We start from the raw sequence: 22,807 nt of genomic DNA on the forward strand, positions 1-22,807 counted from the left end.
GCAGAGCAGGTAATTCTTCATTAAAAAATGACAACCCATACATAAGTCCTGGGGATGGAATGTACAGCATGATGATTATAGTTAATAATATGGCATTGTATGTTAAGAAGGTGCTAAGAGTAGATCTTCAAAGTTGTCATCACAAGAAAAATAATTTTGTAACTGTTTGTGGGGACAGATGTTAACTAGATTTATTGTGGTAAGTTTCGCAATAATACAAATGTTGAATCATGTTGCACACCTGAAAAACTGGAATGTTATGTATGTGCCGGTTATATTTCAATTAAAAACTAATGCACAACAACAACTGCCATGTGAGGGGGGAAAAGCTACCTTCACATCTGGGTGGGCTGTGGGCTAATTATGCTAATGATCATTCCTGTTCGTCCAGCTCCTGCCCTTCTCCAATGTACTGTAGTACTTATTTGTAGTTATATCAGCAGATGCGCTAGAGAAAAGAAAAAAAAAACCAGAAAATTAATTCAGTCTTGCTGATGTTTAACGAGGATGACTACAGAACTTCATGACTACAGAACATGTCTAGATTCTTGTTTTTTTGAACCTTAGTTTTCCCTACAGTCTGTCTCTTCTTGCTTTTCTCATCTTTTAAATATTTCCTTCATCTTTTCTCAAAAACATTTCCTTGCTTTCTAAAATCACAGACTCATAGAGCTAGAAGGTCAGGAGACTCCCCAGTATCTGGCTTAATAACCCCTGGAGGGAAAACTGAGGCTCAGAGAGTTGAAATGGTTTGCCCACAGCAGCTGGAAAGTAGGTCTTTGACCCAGGGCCCTAAATTCTTCCTCCTGCGTAATGCTGCCTTGCCTCTCTCAGAGAATAACAAGGAGAAAGAAGACTCCAGTGCTTGCAGAAGAAAAATAAAAGTCTCTTATTTGGAAAAAACCAATAACAATATCACATATGTATTTGTGGTTTCAAAAATATTAATTTTCTGAGTTAAAGAGCTACACCCATGTAAAAGAATAAAAGAGAAATCTCAATTAAACTAGAAAATAAAAATACTTCAGATATAAATTTATCATTAGATTTCTGACTTGTTTACGGGCACCTGGGTGGCTCAGTGGGTTAAAGCCTCTGCCTTCGGCTTAGGTCATGATCCCAGGGTCCTGGGATAGAGCCCCACATTGGGCTCTCTGCTTGGCAGGGAGCCTGCTTTCCTTCCTCTCTCTCTGCCTGCCTCTCTGCCTACTTGTGATCTCTGTCTGTCAAATAAATAATTTAAAAAATCTTAAAAAAAAAAAAAGATTTCTGACTTGTTTCTCCAGTTAACTAATTAGCTGCCCCATATTTCTTAAGGACAAGACTCTAATAATGTCCTTCTAATCACACTCTATTGAGCAGTAGGCACCCTCAGCCCTGGATGAATTAATTCAAGAGGCTTAGAACTCTCTTTCATGCCTACTTGTTTCTTCACTTTCTTTCCATGGATTTGGTTCACTCTTTTTCTTCGTCTACATTCTCAGGTCTTTGAAAGGTACCCATTCCAGTGTCTCTTTGTTTAGGTATGCTATAAAAATTAAAGTTGACACAAAAATGAAAGATCAAATAGATTATACTCAATAGAAATATTCCTAGGGAGGGCTACTTCCAATTCGGTCTTATTTAAGTATAACTGGAGAACATAGGACCTTTGGCTCAAAGAGGTTGACAGAGACTGGCTGGAGAGTCATTGCTCACAGTTATAATGGGGTTTGTAGAGACCCATAGCGCCCTCTTAGTACCCTGCAGAAGAGTCAGCATGTATACAAATGGGAAGTATCCCCCAAACATTCTACGAGAGAATCCTGAGAACCACGTGGTCAGCCTAAACCCCTCCCTTTGTTTAGCCTGCATGGCCCTCATGCCTTGACCTCCTCTGCTTCTCCTAGGCTCCTGGCGGAGCACCGTCCTCTCGTTCACCATGCTCTGGCCCAGCTGTTTTTCCATTCTACTCCTTGAATTCCACCTGCTCTTCTCTGCTTGGAGGCCCTGGTGCTGCCCTCCCCCCCGTGCCCTTGACCTGGGATGCTCTCCCTTCCCAGGACTGGCTCCTCATCCCCAGAGGAAGCCTTTCTGAAGCCCTTGACCTGCAGGCGGCACCGTCTCTATCCAGTCCATTTCCAGCCCCTTGTCCTATCTGTTTCCCTCATCGCACCTACCTGAAATTGATTTCATGATCTGAAATTATTGACTTAATTTTAAACTGTTTGTTGTCTGTGCCATTCCCCTCTCCCAAGAAGGTAAGCTCCATAAGAATCTGCTTGTCTCGTTCACCCCGAGTGTCCCCAGCATCTCGGACAGCACCTGGCATGTTGTAGACACTTGACGAGTATTTGCTGAATATCTGAATTAATGAATCCAACGAGCTGGAGGATTGTGGAGTATTGTTCAGATAACAATGGGCGGCGCAATTACAATGTCAGCCAGACTCAGAATTGCCTGCCAGCATCCAAACCTCCAAGGACATTCATATGGGAAGTAAGACACGTAGACTCCTCAGCCTAAGCCTGCTTCTAATTAGAACTTTGTCTAAACCTGGGCTGTACCCTGATGGCTCTTTGTACTGTTTCCTATCACATATCAGTTTAAATTCCTCAATTAGAAAAAGCCCAAGCTGTATTGGGAGGTGTGATGCACCTATTCATGATAGGTTCTGAGGACACAGAGATGAGGAAGGCTCCATCCCTTTCCTGAAAGATCTTGTAGTCTAACAGGGGGAAGACATGAGGGGCTTTATTGTTTGTAAATGGCCTAGACCACGGGAGTTTCATTAGCACATGAAGCAGTCTTAGCAGGGCTGTACTATGATACAAGATGTTGACAAGTTTCCTGAATCCGTCACCTTTTCAAGACTAGGACACTTTAGAGTCCACTAATGTGTCCCGTGTTTCAAAACCAATTATGATTTTTTTTTTAAACCTACCCATTACTGAGCTCCTATTATATGCTAGACCTTGCCCTGGGCATTTTTTTTTTTTTACACCTTTTCTCCCAAGTAATTCCAATGTTATTATACTCATTTTTACCTATGATGACAATGGAACTCAGGAAAATTCAGTATCTTGTTCAAGGTCATGAATCACATCCAGGTGTTTCTAATGCCAGAGCCCAGGTTCCCTGTGCTTCGCTAGAGGCTCTGGTTTCAAATATTGCAGGATGCAGTTCCCCGACTTTTCACTGACCCTGGACCTCTTTCCAATTTCTCTCCTCTGCTCATGTCAAAGAACATCTTAATACATACCAGGTCACAATCTCATAGACCCAGTCCGTCTTTTCACAAAAAGGGTGCAGTCCAGTGGTGCATTGTACTGATAGAACCATTAGAGAAGGCTGTAGGAGTCCTAAGGCTACCTAGAAGACATGGGGTAAAATGACACTAAACAATCTATTGCAGATGTGACTGACACAAGACCCGTGATGGGCTCAGCTTCTGCCTCCCCTTTTGTAACCACAGAGCCTTTCAGAATGTCACCGTATATCCCCTAGGTCTGTCCGGAGTCTTCTCATCTCTTGCCTTAGCATAGGTATTTTTGGTTCTTAACAGCTACCCAGAAAGTATTCACTGATGAAAAGTAGCCATATCTTCCAAGGGGTGTGACTTCCCCCAATGACTGGGCAAGTACCGAGTGCTTCTTTCTCGGTGAAGCCAAACTCTTCTCCACTTCAGGGATGTGATTCCACTCCTCCCAGCCCCCGTGGATACGATTTTCATAATTTACTTGGAAAAATTGTGTTTTTACTCCTGCTCATTAAGTCTTATAAATATTATGATTTGCATGTCACATCCCCCAGCGAGTTTCCCCTTTGTAAACTCTGAGCTGTTTGGACAGGTGCAGAAATACGCAGGGAGGTTGGAGTTGGTGGGAATGAAGACAGACACTCCCCACGCCAGTACCATCGGGCCACGGGCAGGGCACTGCTGAGAACGTATAAGCACAGGGAGGAAAACGTGTAAGAGTAATTACTATTCTGCGGAGGAAATAAAATTGAATTTCCTTAAAACCCCCATTGGAGCATCTGGCAAACACTAAATTGTCTTTCAGCCTCTTGAGTCTGAACTAGTTTTGCAGGTATATATGTGACAACAGACTTCAAAACAAGGGCTTTTAGAGGAAACAGGTCTCTCACAAGCCGCTCTCCTCTCTAAACATGCTTCTAAAGAGGCATATGCCAACAGAAGAAGTGGGTAGGGGTGCGGATGAGGAACTGGGAAACAGTGGAAGAGAAAAGGAGAGGAGATAGGGAGAGTCAGAAACAAAGGGCACATTGGGCTTAAGGGTTCGGCTTCCTTCTCTCTTTCATTAGCACAAGTAATGGGGCGACCCATGGGTTTCAAATCCACTTGAGCTCTTCTTGGGAGCTGGTGGTGGCCCGAGGCACAGGCTGACTCTCAGAGGAGAGCCTGGCAGGGATGGAGGCAGAAGTCAGACAGAGAGGTGGTGACACGTGAGCTGTCGGGTGATGTCAACAACAGCGGATCTGTCATAAGACCTTAGGAAGAAAACCAACGAGAACCTTGTTTCAGAGCAGCTAGGGCCCCGCCAGCTCCCTGCTCGGTGCTTAGAAACAGATTGACTGGCATAATGGAGTGGTTTTGTAATCTGTCATAATACCATAAGCCACAGACCCACAGACTTTGACCCCTCACAGGTATAATAAGCTCCTTTATTCAGCCGCACATGTTCTTCCTATGGGGAGGGAGGAAGGGGGCCCTTCTTCTAATTACATATCCACAGCAGATGTTTTGGTAGAAAACAAAGCATTGTATTCATTAGCAACAATCTTATAAACCAGGTTCTTTTTACTGGCCCATCAACTAATTGACAGCTAAGAATTCGTATTAATAACATGCTGCGGCCAGGCATAGCTTAAGCTGACAGTTTTATTAAAGATGCAGGCAAGGTGTACAAGCCGCCATGACCGTCAGTCCTCATGGAGGAATCCCGTTTTCAAAGGGTTTTAACGTGCCTGTGAAACCATGTCACCCCGGCTAAAAATTGTTCTTCTTGGGTCCAAGCCTCGGAGTCAGCAGGGTTCCTCGCTTGGGTGACTTTTTTTGTTGTTCTTCCCTTTGCAACACTTCTGAACAGGGAAGTGATTTTGTCTATGTTTTTTAAAAATCTTGTTGGTATGGTTCACTTGTTCTGGACCAAGGTACCTGGGTGGTGAATTATTCTCAGTCTTCCTTCCTTCTTTTCTGTGTCCTCTTGTTGAAAATGTTACCTTGGGTTTAAAAAGAACTATTTTTCAAGTCATTAGCAACTCCATCCAGTTAGCTACATGGTGGTAGAAACAGAGAAATCCCACACTTACCCTATCACTGCCTTTGAGCCTCCACCAATTTTCCAAGACCCAATTTAAATACTCCCTCCTCTGTGACATCTCCAATATCCTTCACTGACGGAAACCAAATATTTTCCTCTTCTGCGTTCCCAGCACGTGCACCCAACTTATCTCATGCCCTTGACTCACTGACCGTCACCCCCTTGGCACACAGTCCGTCCCATGTATGCCCTTATCCTTACCCTTATCCTCCCTCCGGTGATCTCTTGCCTAAAGCAAATACTTACTATTTGCTGGGTCTGTTTGAATTGATTCTTTACTGCTTGCTCTCATCTCAGTCTGTCCGTCTGTACACGCTCTTTTGGTCTCTGTTGTTTTTATAACTGCCTCTAGAATCTAGTCCTTTTCCGTGGCAAGACTCACATACCTCTTCTCGTCTCCCTGCTTCGGTCTCAGCCTCCTTGAGATGAAGCTTTCTTTCTTTTTTTAAAGATTTATTTACTTATTTGACAGAAAGAGAAAGATCACGAGTAAGCAGAAAGAGAGGGGGAAGCAGGCTCCCCGTAGAGCAGAGAGCCCGATGCGGGGCTTGATCCCAGGACTCTGAGATCATGACCTGAGCCGAAGGCAGAGGCTTTAACCCACTGAACCACCCAGACGCCCCAAGATGGAGCTTTCTAAGACATGCATACCGTCACTCCTCTGATCTCAGTGCTTCCACTGGTCTTCCTTCAGTCTTTCATCCCCCCTGACACTTACAGAGCGTGCACCATGTGCCATGCACTGCGCTGGGAGCTGGGAGTTCAGCAGTGAGCAAACCCTCCAAAAGCCTGCACTTGGGGAGCTCACACTCTGGGGGGAAGAATCACAATACCGAACAAGAATACCGTATGTCAGATGTGCTATATGTATGTATGTATGTATGTCAGATGTACCATAGGACAAGTGCTACGGGAGAAGGAGAAAGAGGGACAGACAGGAATGAGAGATGGGAAGGTGCTATCCTGCGTCAGTCAGGAAAGGCTTCTGCAGGAAGGTGACTCGGAGAGGGGTACTGGCGAAGGGAGGGAGCAAGCCAAGTGGGAACCTCAGGGGAGAGCTGTCTGGGCCTGGGGAGCACAGGGAAGGAGATCATCTGGTGGGAAGGGGCACACCAGTGCGGTTGAACCGAACAGGCTCAAGTAGGAGGGCAGGTAGATAACGTTGGACCTTGGGGGCATTTGGGGGACTTTGGGTTTTACTCTGAGTGAGAAGGAGAGCTTTGAAAGGTTTTCAGCAGAGGGCTTTGATTTAACTTGTGTTGTGGGGTTTTTTTTTTTTTTTTTTTTTTAAGATTTTATTTATTTGAGAGAGAGAGATAACCAAAGAGAGAGCATGAGCAGGAGGGGGGGGGAGAAGTGGGCTCCCCGTGGAGCAGGGAGTCGGATTTGGGGCTTGAGCCCAGGAGCCTGAGACATCATGTCCTGAGCAGAAGCCAGGTGCTTAACCAACTGAGCCATCCACACACCCACTGATTTAACTTCAGTTTGTACAAGCTCCTCCAGGCTGCTCTGTTGTGTGGAATACTGGGGAGTGGTGGGTAGAGACAGAGGTAGGGACAGCTGGTCAGAGGCTTACGCCACCATCTTACCGAGAGATGGCGGCTACTTGGACCAAGGTGGATCCGGCAGGTGGTGGGAAGAGGCTGCACTGGATGTTTCTAAAGGTAGAGCCAAAAGGAGGATTTGCTGGTGGTGTGCATGGATGGAGAGAGAGAGGGACAGGGGGAGAGGAATCAAAGGGGACTGCAAGTTTTAAAAGGTTATTATTTATTTTTAGTTACTGGAAGCATGGCTTAAGATGAAGACAATGGGCTTTCCATTCTAGGACTCTCTTTGGCCCACCTCTACGTGGTGTCCCCTGCCTCCCTCTTTCTGTGTTCTGTGCTCTATTCCCACTCGGCCCTCACATTCTTTCAGATGCCTGGGTCTTTTTTCATGCTAATCCCTCCTACTAGGCAGCCAAAGTGTGGACATCTGTCCACCAGACAAACTCCTACTCCTTCTTTAAGACTTCTAAAATGAAGCATCTTTTGTGAGGTCTGCTTGCACACAGGTACACGCACGCACACACTCACATAACCCTGAGCAGGTGCATCCACGCCCAGCTGTCTTTCCCATGGCTCTTTATTATTACTTCTGTGGCACTTGGCTTGCTTATTCAGATTTCCTGCATCTGCGGCCTCCTGGAGAAAGCATGCTCCCGGAGGAGGGACCCTACCATGTTTATCCCTCCAACGTACTGCATGCAGTAAGTGAAAAGAGGTGGGGCTTCATTAATTGTTTACTAACCCAGTGAATGAACAAGAATCATGGAGGGATGTGCCTCTCCCTTAAATCTCTCCATCTCCACCCCTGCCCTTGCACAAAATGTTTGGGTTCCTCCCCCCAGCCTATAACCGCATGATCATTCGTGCTACCTGGCAGGGCTGGGATGAAGGGACTTGATGAATAAGCACTGATTTGGTTGGGAAAGGCAGGAATAAAATTTCGTTTGCACTTAAGTATGCACTTAGGACTGCTTTAACTGTCCCCCAAATTAGGCTGCATTGCAAGGAATGACAGCTTTCAAGTTCACTCCCAGGGAACTCTCACAGGTCTTGGAACAGAAAGACTCATGGACCCAATTAAATAAAAAGATGTATTAAATCTATTTAAAACACAAGATGGGAAGCAGGTGGACAGAGATGGGGTGAGTTAACACCCTTTTGGTAGGGGACAAGCAGCATGGAAGGAAGATTATCTTTCTCTCTCTGTTTACGTTGTCCTTAGGAGGACCAGGGTTGGGGTTGCACAAGGTGGGGTGGGGCAGCAGAAAGAAGGTGCCTGGAACTGCCACATGCTTGCCTTATGGGAAAGACCCATGGCAAGCAGATCTGCACAGACTCTTAGTTTGCCAATTAGCGTGCTGAATAGCTATGTTTTGTTTGTTTGTTTGTTTTTTCTTTTCAGCATAACAGAATTCATTGTTTATGCACCACACCCAGGGCTCCAGGCAATACATGCCCTCCATCATACCCAACACCTGGCTCCCCCAACCTCCCACCCCCTGCCCCTTCAAAACCTTCAGATTGTTTTTCAGAGTCCATAGTCTCTCATGGTTCATCTCCCCTTCCAATTTCCCTCAACTCCCTTTTCCTCTCCATCTCCCCATGTCCTCCATGCTATTTGTTATGCTCCACAAATAAGTGAAACCATATGATAATTGACTCTCTCTGCTTAACTTATTTCACTCAGCATAATCTCTTCCAGTCTCGTCCATATTGATACAAAAGTTGGGTATTCATCCTTTCTGATGGAGGCATAATACTCCATAGTGTATATGGATCACATCTTCCTTATCCATTCGTCCATTGAAGGGCATCTTGGTTCTTTCCACAGTTTGGCGACCATGGCCATTGCTGCTATAAACATTGGGGTATAGATGACCCTTCTTTTCACTGTATCTGTATCTTTGGGGTAAATACCCAGTAGTGCAATTGCGGGGTCATAGGGAAGCTCTATTTTTAATTCCTTAAGGAAACTCCACACTATTCTCCAAAGTAGCTGCACCAACTTGCATTCCCACCAATGGTGTAAGAGGGTTCCCCTTTATCCACAGCCTCTCCAACACACATTGTTTCCTGTCTTGCTAATTTTGGCCATTCTAACTGGTGAAAGGTGGTATCTCAATGTAGTTTTAATTTGAATCTCCCTGAAGGCTAGTGATGATGAACATTTTTTCATGTGTCTGATAGCCACAATATCATTGAACAGAAATATATGGAGACAATCTACAGAAAGAAAGACTTCAAAGGTAACACAATGTCAATAAAAACATATCTATCAATAATCACTCTCAATGTGAATGGCCTAAATGTGCCCATCAAATGACACAGGGTTGCAGATTGGATAAAACAACAGGAACTATCCATATGTTGTCCACAAGAGACCCATTTCAAACCTAAGGATACACCCAGACTGAAAGTGAAGGGATGGAGAAGCATCTTTCACGCTAATGGGCCTCAAAAGAAGGCCGGTGCAGCGATTCTCATATCAGATAAATTAGATTTTATTTATTTTTTATTTTTTTTAAAGATTTTATTTATTTATTTGACAGACAGAGATCACAAGTAGGCAGAGAGGCAGGCAGAGAGAGAGAGAGAGAGGGAAGCAGGCTTCCTGCGGAGCAGGGAGCCCGATGCGGGGCTCGATCCCAGGACCCTGAGATCATGACCCGAGCCGAAGGCAGCAGCCCAAACCACTGAGCCACCCAGGCGCCCCAATTTTAAACTAAAGACTGTAGTAAGAGGTACAGACAGACACTACATAACTCTTAAAGGGACTATCCACCAAGAAGATCTAACAATATCTATGCCCCCAATATGGGAGCAGCCAATTACATAAGAAAACTATTAATCAAGATAAAGAGTCATACTGATATGAATACATTAATAGTAGGAGATCTTAACATGCCTCTCTCAGTAATAGACAGATCATCCAAGCAGAAAATCAATAAAGAAGCAAGAGCATTGAATGACACATTAGACCAGATGGACCTCATAGATATATACAGAACATTCCACCCTAAAACAACAGAATACTCATTCTTCTCAAGTGCACATGGAACCTTCTCCAGAATAGACCACATACTGGGTCACAAATCAGGGCTCAACCGATACCAAAAGACTGAGATTATTCCCTCCATATTCTCAGATCACAATGCTTTGAAACTGGAGCTCAATCACAAGGAAAAGTTTGGAAGGAACTCAAACACCTGGAAACTAAAAACCACCTTGCTTAAGAATGCTTGGATCAACCAGGAGATCAAAGAAGAACTTAAACAATTCATGGAAACCAATGAGAATGAAGACACTTCAGCCCAAAACCTATGGGATACAGCAAAGGCGGTCCTAAGGTCCTAAGGTCCTACATAGCCATCCAAGCTTCTCTCAAAAAAATTGAAAAATCCAGAATACACCAGCTGTCTCTACACCTTAAAGAACTGGAGAATCAACAACAAATTAAGCAAACTCCACACACAAGAAGGGAAATAATCAAGATTAGAGCAGAGATCAATGAGATAGAAACCAGAGATACAGTAGAACGTATCAATGAAACTAGAAGCTTGTTTTTTGAAAGAATCAATAAGATCAATAAACCATTGGCCACACTAATCCAAAAGAAAAAAGAGAAAGCTCAAATTAATAAAATTATGATGAAAAGGGAGAGATCACAACTAACATCAAGGAAATAGAAACAATCATCAGAAGTTATTATCAACAGTTATATGCCAATAAGTGAAGCAACCTAGATGAAATGGATGCATTCCTGGAAATATAAACTCCCCAAATTGAACCAGGAAGAAATTGACAACCTGAATAGACTGATATCTAGTAACAAGATTGAAGCAGTGATCAAAAACCTCCCAAAAAACAAGAGCCCAGGATCTGACAGATTCCCTGGGAAATTCTACCAAACTTTCAAAGAAGAAATAACACCTATTCTCCTGAAGCTTTTTCAAAAAATTGAAGCAGAAGGAAAACTTCCAGACTCTTTTTATGAAACCAGCATTACCCTGATCCCCAAACCAGGCAAAGACCCCACCAAAAAGGAGAATTTCAGACCAATATCTCTGATGAATATGGATGCCAAGATTCTCAACAAGATCCTAGCAAATAGGATCTTTAATAGCAAAACAGCACATTAAAAAGACTATCCACCAGGACCAGGTGGGATTCATTCCTGGGTTACAAGGATGGTTCAACATTCACAAATCAATCAATGTGATAGAACAAATCAATAAGAGAAGAGAGAAGAACCACATGGTCCTCTCAATTGATGCAGAAAAAGCATTTGACAAAATCCAGCATCCGTTCCTGATTAAAACGCTTCAAAGTATAGGGATAGAGGGAACATTCCTGAACTTCATAAAATCTATCTTTGAAAATCCCACAGCAAATATCATCCTCAATGGGAAAAAGTTCTCAGCCTTCCCGTTGAGATCAGGAACACGACAAGGATGCCCACTCTCACCACTCTTGTTCAACATAGTATTAGAAGTCCTAACAACAGTTATCAGAAAACAAAGAGAAATAAAAGGTATCCAAATTGGCAATGAAGAAGTCAAACTCTCTCTCTTCGCAGATGACATGATACTTTATATGGAAAACCCAAAAGATTCCACTGCCAAACTACTAGAACTCATACAGCAATTCAGTAATGTGGCAGGATACAAAGTCAATGTACAGAAATCAGTTTCTTTCTTATACACTAACAATGAAAACACAGAAAGGGAAATTAGAGAATCGATTCCATTTACTATAGCAAGAACCATAAGACACCTGGGAATAAACCTAACCAAAGAGGTAAAGGATCTGTGCTCGAGGAACTACAGAACACTCATGAAAGAAATTGAAGAAGACACAAAGAGATGGAAGACCATTCCATGCTCTTGGATCGGAAGAATAAACATTGTTAAAATGTCTATACTGCCTAGAGCAATCTATGCTTTTAATGCCACTCTGATCAAAATTCCACTGGTATTTCTCAAAGAGCTGGAGCAAATAATCCTAAAATTTGTATGGAATCAGAAGAGACCCCGAATTGTTAAGGAACTGTTGAAAAAGAAAAACAAAACTGGGGGCATCACGTTACCTGATTTCAAGCTTTACTACAAAGTTGTGATCACCAAGACAGCATGGTACTGGCATAAAAAGAGACACATAGACCAGTGGAATGGAGTAGAGAGCCCAGATATGGACCCTCAAATCTATGGCCAAATAATCTTCGACAAAACAGGAAAAAATATACAGTGGAAAAAAGACAGTCTCTTCAATAAACGGTGCTGGGAAAATTGGACAGCTATATGTAGAAGAATGAAACTCGACCGTTCTCTTACACCGTACACAAAGATAAACTCAAAATGGATAAAGGACCTCACTGTGAGACAGGAATCCATCAGAATCCTAGAGGAGAACATAGGCAGTAACCTCTTCGATATCAGCCACAGCAACTTCTTTCAAGATATGTCTCCAAAGGCAAAGGAAACAAAGGTGAAAATGAACTTTTGGTACTTCATCAAGATCAAAAGCTTCTGTTTTTTGTTTTTTGGGGGTTTTTTTGAGATTTTTTTATTTATTTGACTGAGAGAGACACAGCAAGAGAGGGAACACAAGAGTGGGAGAGGGAGAAGCAGGCTTCCCGCTGAGCAGGGAGGCCCGATGTGGGGCTTGATCCCAGGACTCTGGGATCATGACCTGAGCCGAAGGCAGATGCTTAAAGATTGAGCCACCCGGGTGCGCCACAGCTCTGGATTTTATTTGCATTTCTGGGGCAGAGCATCCATGATGCCATAAAGAATAAAACCAAGATCGCTGGCAGGTGGTTGATTTTGTAACTGTCAGGCTTCATGTAGCATAACCCATACTCTGTGACATGTCTTTCCGTCCTTTCCTGTCTATAACACTCTTGTCGTTCTGTCCTTTTAAACATATAGCATATCTTCCAGGTTACCAATTCACTTACTACCTAACACTGAGCACATCTTACAAATTCTAGCTATGTTTCATAGTCTCTTCGCTCATTCATCTACATTTAACAGATGCTGGGAGTTCTAGCTCTCATAAGCTACTCATTTACTTTCTATCTATGTGGATCCATTCTCATGAGTTTTATCTGTCTTAGCCATTTTGCTTTCTTTTATAGCAGAATTGGATATTCTTTTTTTAAAGATATTATTTATTTATTTGAGAGAAAGCGAGAATGTAAGAGAGAGAGAGAGCAAGTGTGGGTGGGGTGTTGAGGGGAGTGGCAGAGAGAGAGAGGGGGAGAAGCAGACTCTCTGTAAGGCACAGGATTCCATTCCAGAATTCTGGAATCATGACATGAGCAGATGCTTAATGGACTGAGCCACCCAGGAGTCCCAGAATTGGATATTCTTTTTTTTTTTCTTTTTAAGATTTTACTTCTTTATTTGACAGAGAGAGACACAGTGAGAGAGGGAACACAAGCAGGGGGAGTAAAAGAAGGAGAAGCAGGCTTCCCCCTGAGCAGAAGGCCCAAGGTGGAGCTCAATCCCAATACCCTGGGATCAAGACCTGAGCCAAAGGCAGATGTCTAACAACTGAGCCACACAGGCCCCAGATATTCTTAAATAATACAGCAAACACATGCACTTACAGGCTGGAAAAGAGAGATTCTAAAATGTCAGTTTTAGTGTATCTGTGCCCCTAATACAACACCTAGGGAGGTAATTATACCCAGTAAGTTATGCCTCTCACTCCCTACGGCGCATTCCCATGATTGGCTTCCAGAAGAACATGTTTAAGGGCAAGAGAAAAATGAAAGTCATAAAAACCTCTGGGATCATTAATTACGGAAACCCATGCTGGCTGGTCAATAACCATAATAGTTAATTGGAAAATTTTGTTTCCACTCACTTTGTAACTCAAAATCTTTTTTTTCTTTTCCAGCTTACTTCCTGATGGCCCTAAACTGTTTCCAAAATGGTATTGCTTAGCTGAAAGGAAGGGAGCCCAAAGGCAGTGATGAATATTTGCATGTACGGATTATATGTATGTCTGTGTTTATAGATTCACTCTGATGTGTTTTTATTGTGCAATGTGCTTTTTAAAAATATTTTTTTGAGGTATACTTCACACACAATAAAACACACCCATTTAAGGGTGCAATTCAATGGGTTTGGACAAATGTTTTCTCCTATATAAACACCACAATCAAGACAGAAAGCACTTCTGTCATTCCCCCCAAATTTTTCATCCTAGCGGCAATTTGACACAAAAAGTAAAAGGCTCTAAAATGTCCATTTTTAAAAGATTTCATTTTCCCTAAGCCCCAACTCTTGCCTCCGTGAGCAAATTGAGATAAATTTAGAAAAACCTCCCCTACTGGTTTCTTTCCAATAAGCGCTGGAAAACACTTATCCAATTCATGCTTTTTTTGCTATTGGTGTCAGGAGAATAGGGCTTTTAGTCACTGATGTCAGCCTGGCCTTCTGCATCATCTTGAGAAATGGCCCAACCATGGTTCCAGCCTGACTTCTTCCCACTTCTGGACCCTCAGCCATGGTCTGACAGGATGCAGGGCTGCCTTTTAAATGCACCGCATTTAACACAAAACAGAATGCAAACTCTATGCATTTGTTTATATGAATTCCCGGTCTGTAAAGCCCTTTCCAGGGACCAGTTCAAGCCCTGCCTCTCTGAGAAGACTTTCCCAACCCACCAACGTTCTTCAAGATTCTCTTCCATCCAGAACGTCCATACTATGTGCTCTTCAGCACCCATGGTTACGGTCATCAATTTAGTGTTTTGAGGGTGTCTGTCTCCTCCATACCTGGGCTGTGGACTCCTCAAGGACAGGAACTTTCTTCTCAATAGCAGTGTCCAGTGCCCACTGAATGATCAGTGAATGACTGAGCTCATGAGACTTCCTTTGGCAGAATACATTACATGCGAACAGGTCTCAGAACACTTCCTGACTCACAACAGATGACTAGATTTTTATCCCATGTCCAACCTAGCCAACAATCTCAAAAGGACACCATGGGAGTGCTGGGTCCTGCACTTGAATGTAGAAGCCATTCTGCCTCAAGGAAACCTGATGTGTAACCATCCAAACTTATAGAGTATATAAAGCATGCACATTTTTTAGAAAGTAGGAAAAGCGTTGCAGAAAAAAGAGGGAAGGGAAAACATCCATGATTACTCTCCTTACAAAATATTGTTTCACTGTATGGGAAGCAGTCATCACTGGGCTCCTTGAGTGCTTGATTCCTTCCTCCTTTGGTCTCCTAGGAGACTTCCCTTCATCATCTTCCTCTCCAATTCCTTCAAACTTTTCCCTCATGCCATGAACAACTCCAGTTTTCTTTAATTAAAAAGAAAAAAGAAAAACTATGTTTATATCTCTGAGATCCTCCATCTCCCACAGCTGTGATGATACCTTCTTCCTTCCCTTCTCACCCAGTTTTCAGAATCACCTACCCTCATTGTCTTCACTTTCTCTGTCTTTTCACTCCTAAGCTTGCTCTAGCCTGACATACTCTATTGACATTTCTCTTGCAAAGTCTGCTGAACTCATAACTGCCAGGACAAAAGATCAATTTTCAGTACTATCTTTGTTTCATTCACAGGCCTGATCATTCTTTTTTCTCTCTCTTTCAAATTTTCCTCCAATTCTCCCTAAGTTTTTCAGTCTCTTTCCTGTGAGCCTCTTTGTTTTTATCTTATGTTCCAAAATATTGTCATTACTCACAATTCTCCCCCTGGCCTCTTTATCTTTTCCTTTAGACAATCTCTTTTCCCAATTGCATGTATTTCCAAGCTTGAACTGTTTCCTGTATGATGATAACAGTGGAATGTGGTTTTCCAGCCCAGCCCAGATTTTTCATCCAAGATTTAAGCATTGTCTATCAAATCTTCAAAAAGTCAACATGCCCCAATTCTACTCATGCTGTTTAAACGGCAGTACTATCTCTTCAACACCCAAGTCAGAAACCTGGGTAAGTAACATCTTGACTTAGCTCTCCTCTTTCCTCCCGCCCTTCATTCATGCAGGTCCCACTCCTGGTAGAGTAAATATCTTTTCTCTCAAATTTCCCATATAATGTATCTTGGAGTTGCATTTTACTTGGCAAGGACTGGGTCCCAAAGGCAATGGGCACAGTGACAATTGGGAGAGTTAAAATCAAACTGAAAGATTTTTGTTTCAGTCTCTATAGGAATGTCCCTTCTACCATAAACTACTAGAAAACCAGATAACATATTTGACACAACAGTGTCAGAAATTGGGCAACAGGTCATGCGAGATTATAATCCCAGAGAAAAGGTAAAGAAACAAGGGAAGACTTACCAGTACTAGAGCTCATTGTCTGGAGGCAAATTCTAGGCTGTAGGGCAAGAAGAAAAAACTAAACAGAGCCTGTTGATCTTGCTGAGTTGAAAGGCAGAGATCCGAGTTTGGAGAATTTGAGGTGTAGAATACAAAAGTCAAGGGAGGTGAACTCCAGAGAGCTACACAGGAGTTTCTTTGAGTCTTTGGCTGAGTACTGATCTGAGAGAAAACTCCCCAAGGCCTGGAAATAAACCACTCTAAAAACAGTAGGATAATAAAATGCTCAAAGTTCATGCAGGATGAGAGTAGTTTGCATTTCTGCCAGCCAGAATAGAGGCCTCATATTAGATAAAGCACTTGCTCTTGTATCAGGCTTAACTTAGTTCTAGAGTAAAGGGTCCTCTACCATGCAGTCCTTCTGGTGATGAATTCTTTCAGCTTTTCTCGATCTAAAAGCATTTTATTTTGTTTTGTTTTCTGAAAGATTTTTTGCTGGGTATAGAATTGTGGGCTGACAGGTTTTTGCTTTTTTAAAGTGTTGTTCCACCAATGAAAAGTCTGTTCTCATTTTAATTGTTCCTCTCTATATATAATGTGTATTTTTTTCTTTCCTGCTTCTAAGGTATTGAAAGCAATTTGATTATGATGTGCCTTAGAGTAGTTTTTTTCATGTTTCCTGTGCTTGGGGTTTATAAATTCCTTGGACCTGAGTTCATAGTTTTCAACAAATTTTTGAAAAGTTTTCAGCCATTATTTCTCCACATGTTTTTCTGTTCCCCTTCCCTTTTTTTGGAGGCTCAAATTGTTATATGTTAATCATCATATCAATATGTAATATAAATATAATATATTCATATTATGTAAATATGTCTATATTATATTATTATATTAATGTAATAATAATATATGTATACAAAGCTGCTTTGAGTTGTCCCACAGATCACTGAGGCACTGTTTAATTTTACATTTCTTTTTTCTCTGTATTTCATTTTGAATATTTTCTTCAAGCTCACTAATTTGCAAAGTTGAATTTGCTATTATCTCATCCAGCATATATTTTAGCTCAGACAGTATAGGTTTAATCTCTAGATATGTGTTTTAAAAAATATTTTCTGGCAGTGCACCCAGCAGTCCCGGGGATCTGTCTCTTGCTTCAACAGTATTTGGATGGAACAGATCCAGGAATGCTCCTTCCACCAGCCTCCAGACACCCTCCAAACTTTTTTCGAGTTGCAACTTTTGGAGCCATCTTTTCAGCCACCGTCTGCCTCCAGGTCCAGCCAATATTCCTATATTGAGCTTAGCTTCTTATTACAGATCAACCATGAGCTCCCAGATTTGTCAGAATTATTCCACTGAGGTGGAGGCTGCTGTCAGCCACCTGGTCAATGTGCATGTGTGTACCTCCTATACTTACCTCTCTCTGGGCTTCTATTTCAACTGTGAAGATGTGGCTCTGGAGGGCACAGGCCCCTTCTTCTACAAGTTGGCTGAGGAGAAGCAAGAGGACACTGAGCATCTCTTGAAGATGCAAAATGGTGGTGGTGGCAGTGCCCTCTTCCAGGATGTACAGAAGCTATCCTAAGATGAGTTGGGTAAAACCCTGGATGTCATGGAAGCTGCCCCGGTTCTGGAGAAGAACCTGAACCAGGCCCTTTTAGAGCTGCATGCTCTGGGCTCTGCCAACACAGAACCCCATCTCTCTGACCTCTTAGAAAACGACTTCCTGGGTGAGGAAGTGAAATTCGACAAGAAGATGGACAACCTCCTGTCTAACCTTTGCTGTGTGGCTGTCCCCCAGGCTGGGCTGGATGAGTATCTTTTTGAAAGGCTCTCCCTCAAGCACAACTAAGAGCCTCTGGAGCACAGCAGCCTTTGAGGGAACACTCAGGCATCTCCCTGGTGCCAGCGCTTCTGCCTGAGCCTCTCTGCAGCTACCAGGCATTTTTAACCACCCTGGAGCCCTCTCCCAAGCCATGGGCCAAATGGAAACAACAAAGCCTTTTGCAGCAGCTGGTGAAAAAAAAAATCTTCCTTGTTTCTACTTAACATTTTGAACATATGGAAAATACCATTTTAATACTGTCTGCTAATTCCAACATCTATACCAGGTCTGGATAGGTTTCAATTAGTTGATTGTTGTCTCTGCACAATGATACCTATTTTCTTGCTTCTTTGTGTACGTGGTCATGTTTGGATGGCCGACATTATGAACTTTATCTTGTTGGGTGATGGATATTTTTAAATTTTTGTAAATATTCAACGTTGTTCTGAATACACTGAAATCATTTGATCTTTTTGGGCCTTGCTTTTAAGAAGTTATGGAATAAACTAGAATAGTGTTTAGTTCAGGGGTAATAATCATTCTCCATGGTTGAGGCAATACTTTTTTGAGGATTCTACAGATGCTGTGAGAAGGAAGAACAGAAGGAGAGGGAAAAAAGGAATCTCCAGTAGGCTCCATGCCTAGGGCGGAGCCCTACATTGGGCTCATGATCCCGAGATGATGACCTGAGCTGAAATCAAGAGTTGGAGACTTAACTGACTGGGCCACCCAGGCACCCTACATCCCATAAGTTCTACATCCTAAATATTTACCTGTCTCATCACTACTTCCTAATCATCTCTCCCTTTAGATTACGACAAGTCTCTCCTCCTAACTACCACCATAACTAGTTCTTTTCTCCCACAACATAGCCAGAGAGATTTTTCTAAAACAAAAAACAAACCATGTCTCTCTTCTGGCCTCTCGCTACCCTTAGGATAAAGATCACAATCCATATTGAAGACTCAAGGCCTTTCTTGGTCTGGTCCCACCCTGTTTGCTCTCTTGAATCTTTCGGGAAACCATTCTTACCTTTCCCTCTGGCTCCACTCCTACTCTTTCATCCTGGGGCTTCCTGCCTGGATGATTTTTCACTTCTCCCAGGGATTTTTCACTCTGTTAATGCCTAATTCTTCATTAAGCTCCCAGTTTAAACGCTGCTTCTTCAGGGAAGGCTTTCCTGACCACCTACGTCCCTTTCCCACAACTCCGGTGCTGTTCCTGCCAGGCACTCTCATATTTCTTTGCTTCAGTGATCATAGGATTTATCTCACCATATTATTAACCGTCTCTCCCCATCCCAACTGTTGTGCCTATTCCCCATGGTGTCCCAGCACCAACCCCAGTGTTTGGTTCTAAAAAGAACAAATATTTATCCCGCATAACATATTGCACGTCTGCTCCCTCCATCCCATGCCCAGAGTCCTGTTCTGGGCCATGACCCTATAACCCTGGCTTCCTGAAAAAGCCTCAGATCAGCCTCCCTGCCCGAGGGTCTCCTTCATCTAATCCACCCTGCTCACAGCAGCAAGAACCATTGTCCTCAAGCATCATTTTGATCATATCACTCCCCTTCTTAGAAGCCTACAATAGCTCCAATTGCCTCTTGAATTAAATTAAAACTCCTAATCATGGGTCTCAAGGGTCTCTACCAATTAGCTGCCTCCCTTCCCCCACACCTAGCTGCTGTCATCTATCCACAGTCCCTCCAGCATGGCTTCCCCTGCTGCCCTGGAAATCTGCGCCATGCCCAACTCCCCCCTCTCTCTGTGGCACTCTCTCCTCTTTTCTTAGCTGCTCTCTCTCGCTCGGCCATGTCATATCCCTTCCCGCACTGAAAAAACATACGGCTTAATAATCATTTTCTTTATGGCTGTTTCCTAAATCAACCCCAAGTGGCTTTGTCCTTTCTGGCATAACCCGTTTTCAGGTGTGTAAAATATTTGCGCTTAGGGGTATGTTTTCAGTGTCTCATGCCTTATGGCTCCTGCTAACTTATTTTGGGTCATGTCTTCCCTATTAGTGTCCAGTAACTCCAAGGACGGGGATGATGTCTTTTCATCCCTTGCGAGCGCCTGTGACCCTCAGGCAGGTTCGTGCCTGAAGCCCTTGTTTACCTTCGCAACAGAGATGGAGGGGAGACTGGAAAGTGGGAATTCCTAAAGGAAACTGGTTTTCCTTCTGGTTTGCCCGACCAGACTCTAATCAACCTGATGGATGCAGCCCCAGGTAAGCAGCACATAGTTTGTGCTCAACATCCTTGTTCAAGGGAGTGGGAGGTTGGTGGATCTTAGTGTGGTGGTAAGGAAGAGGAACAAAGACAAACCTGTGGGCTTTGTGTATATTATTTCACGCCTGTCTCCCAATAGCCTGGCAAATCACAAGTGATCATCCCTGACTTACAAATCCATTAGGAGTCAGAGAGGTGAGTATAATTTGCTTGGTCACTGATGTAGGTCTTCCTGATCCAAAACACCTGCTCCTGGCTTCATATCAAGGACGACATGTTTCTGGATGAGTAGACCTTCTAGCAGGGGGCCTCAAATCTAAACCATAATTAAAATATACATCCCGACACATTTGTGTCCACATGACATATATCCAACATATGCCACAATGTTGTCTATCCCTTTATGTCTAAATAAGATTCTTACCAAGGCTGAGCCACAGGGCTCTGCTCACCCTGTTTACATGTCCAGCCCTTGCAAAATAAGGTTCTTCCATAAGTGACAGCTTTTTCAATTTTAGTCAAAGATTTCTTTAAGAATTTGATGAAAGACAGGGACTCTCTCCCCAGAAAAAATACACAAGCATGATGGCTCCATAAGTCTTGACGTATTCAAAGATGCAAAGGCTAGGGCGCCTGGGTGGCTCAGTGGGTTAAGCCACTGCCTTCGACTCAGGTCATGATCTCAGGGCCTAGGATCAAGTCCCACATCGGGCTCTCTGCTCGGCAGGGAGCCTGCTTCCTCCTCTCTCTCTCTGCCTGCCTCTCTGCTTACTTGTGATCTCTCTCTGTCAAATAAATAAATAAATAAATCTTTAAAAAAAAAAAAAAAAAGATGCAAAGGCTAGCTTCAACATGGAGACCTATGAGAAAACCTGGGGATTGAGAAGAATTTAGAGAAGGGGCTTTTGGGAAAATATATTACATGACCCTTCATGTAATAGGCACAAAACTGGTTGTGCCTATATTAATCCATGGTCCCTACTGGTAGGTTTTAGTCACACCTATATTTCCAGATCGGCTTTTGTTGTGATTGTAGACAATGCTAACCTGCTATTTTAGCAGGTTTGTTTGGTGCTCGCACCAGTCTGCTCTATTTTCAAGGGGGAAGCTCCTTCCCAAACAGCAAACTCCTTTTCCTGGGAAACTCTTCCCTTTGTAGTTGAGGAGAAAGGAAAAAGGAAAAAACTGGAGGTTTGGGGGTTGCTGTTTGAGGCTGAAGGGTGACATCTCTTGGTGGAGAGAAGGAAGGGGCTTTTAATTAGACCGCTTTTCACTGGGACATGTTGGAAAATGAGTGTTCATGGCCTCAGAGTGTCCGCGAACCCCTTAGAATCGTATGAGAAATTTGGGGTGTATACAGAAATGTGTATTTGTCTGAAAAAACAATGGTTCAGGGCTTTCATCAGATTCTCAAAGGGTTCTTTGCTCATGAAAGTTAAAGCATACTGGGTTGGCCCTGTATTTTCTGTTTTTGAAGTCAGATCACCTGCAGCAGAAACACTGTGGGGTGTCCGTTAAAAAGTCAAATTCCAGGGCCTCTACCCTTCATCTTCTGAATTAGAGTCTCTTGGGGGTATGGCCTGGACTCTGAATCTTTAATAAATTCTCTAGGTGATTTGGTTAAATTTCTGAATATGATAGGAGGGTTCAATGTATAATATCACCTTTTAGAATATGGCCAACAATTACTGTGTAGGGAAATGCTTACATTTACCCAGAGGCCTGGGTTCAAATCCCAGCTCGTCTACTCACTAGATGTGTTAGCTTGGCAAATGATGAGAGCCTCTGAACTTTAGTTCCACCACCTGTAAATATGAAGCTAATTTATCTGTCTTGAAATAATATTGCTTAGTATATACTAAGAGTCCAAAAAGTATTATTTCCTGCTCATAGTGTCTTCTTAAACATCGAGTATTTTCCCCAAACTCCCTAGGTCTAATGTTTCTTTTTTTATATGCTCGGTGAGGATTTTTCATGGACGTATTGTCAATAAACAAAACGAAACAGGTTAATCATTTTCTACAATGTATAGCCACGTATAAAAGGGTTTTGTTATGCCATCCAATAAGCCTGAACTGTAAACTACAAACTTTTCTTTGCCTTAACAGACGAATAAACAACATTCATATTTTGTAGGCTCTATGGACTCTCTCTGTGGACTCATGGTGATTTTAGAAAATGAAAAGCATACATGTCAGAATTTACCACAAGGACAAAGTGATCTGTGCTTGATAGTCACATTATTGAGAATGTTTGGTTTTATTGAGAATCCATTCACTAGTACATCCCCAGAAGCAAATAGCAAAAAGGAGGAAAGAAGAAATTCCTGTTGCTGTACAACCAGTCCTACAATCCTCTGGTAAGAACACTTCCGCCCCCAGGCTCATTCCACTTCCTTCCACCACTTCCTGACTCACACCCCCAGGGACATTGGATTGTTTCAAGCGAATTCCTTCTGATTTTGTAGTTCTGTCCTACTACAGCTGGATGTCTTTTATCATTGGAAAATTTTTTACACAAATTGCCATTTTTACATACCAGTGAGCAGTTATCCCTGATCATGATGTAAGCAGAAAATATAAAGGAGATATAATG

The 22,807-nt window shown here is 42.8% G+C and overlaps 1 pseudogene; it reads left to right on the top strand.

The window, feature by feature from the left end:
* The first annotated feature begins 17,481 nt into the window (after window positions 1–17,481).
* On the top strand, window positions 17,482–18,079 carry LOC101681606 (annotated as a pseudogene).
* The last annotated feature ends 4,728 nt before the right edge of the window (window positions 18,080–22,807 follow it).

The sequence above is a fragment of the Mustela putorius genome, unplaced genomic scaffold, assembly GCF_011764305.1.
Source record: "Mustela putorius furo isolate JIRA1106 unplaced genomic scaffold, ASM1176430v1.1 tig00000450_pilon_pilon_pilon, whole genome shotgun sequence".
Lineage (NCBI taxonomy): Eukaryota > Metazoa > Chordata > Mammalia > Carnivora > Mustelidae > Mustela > Mustela putorius.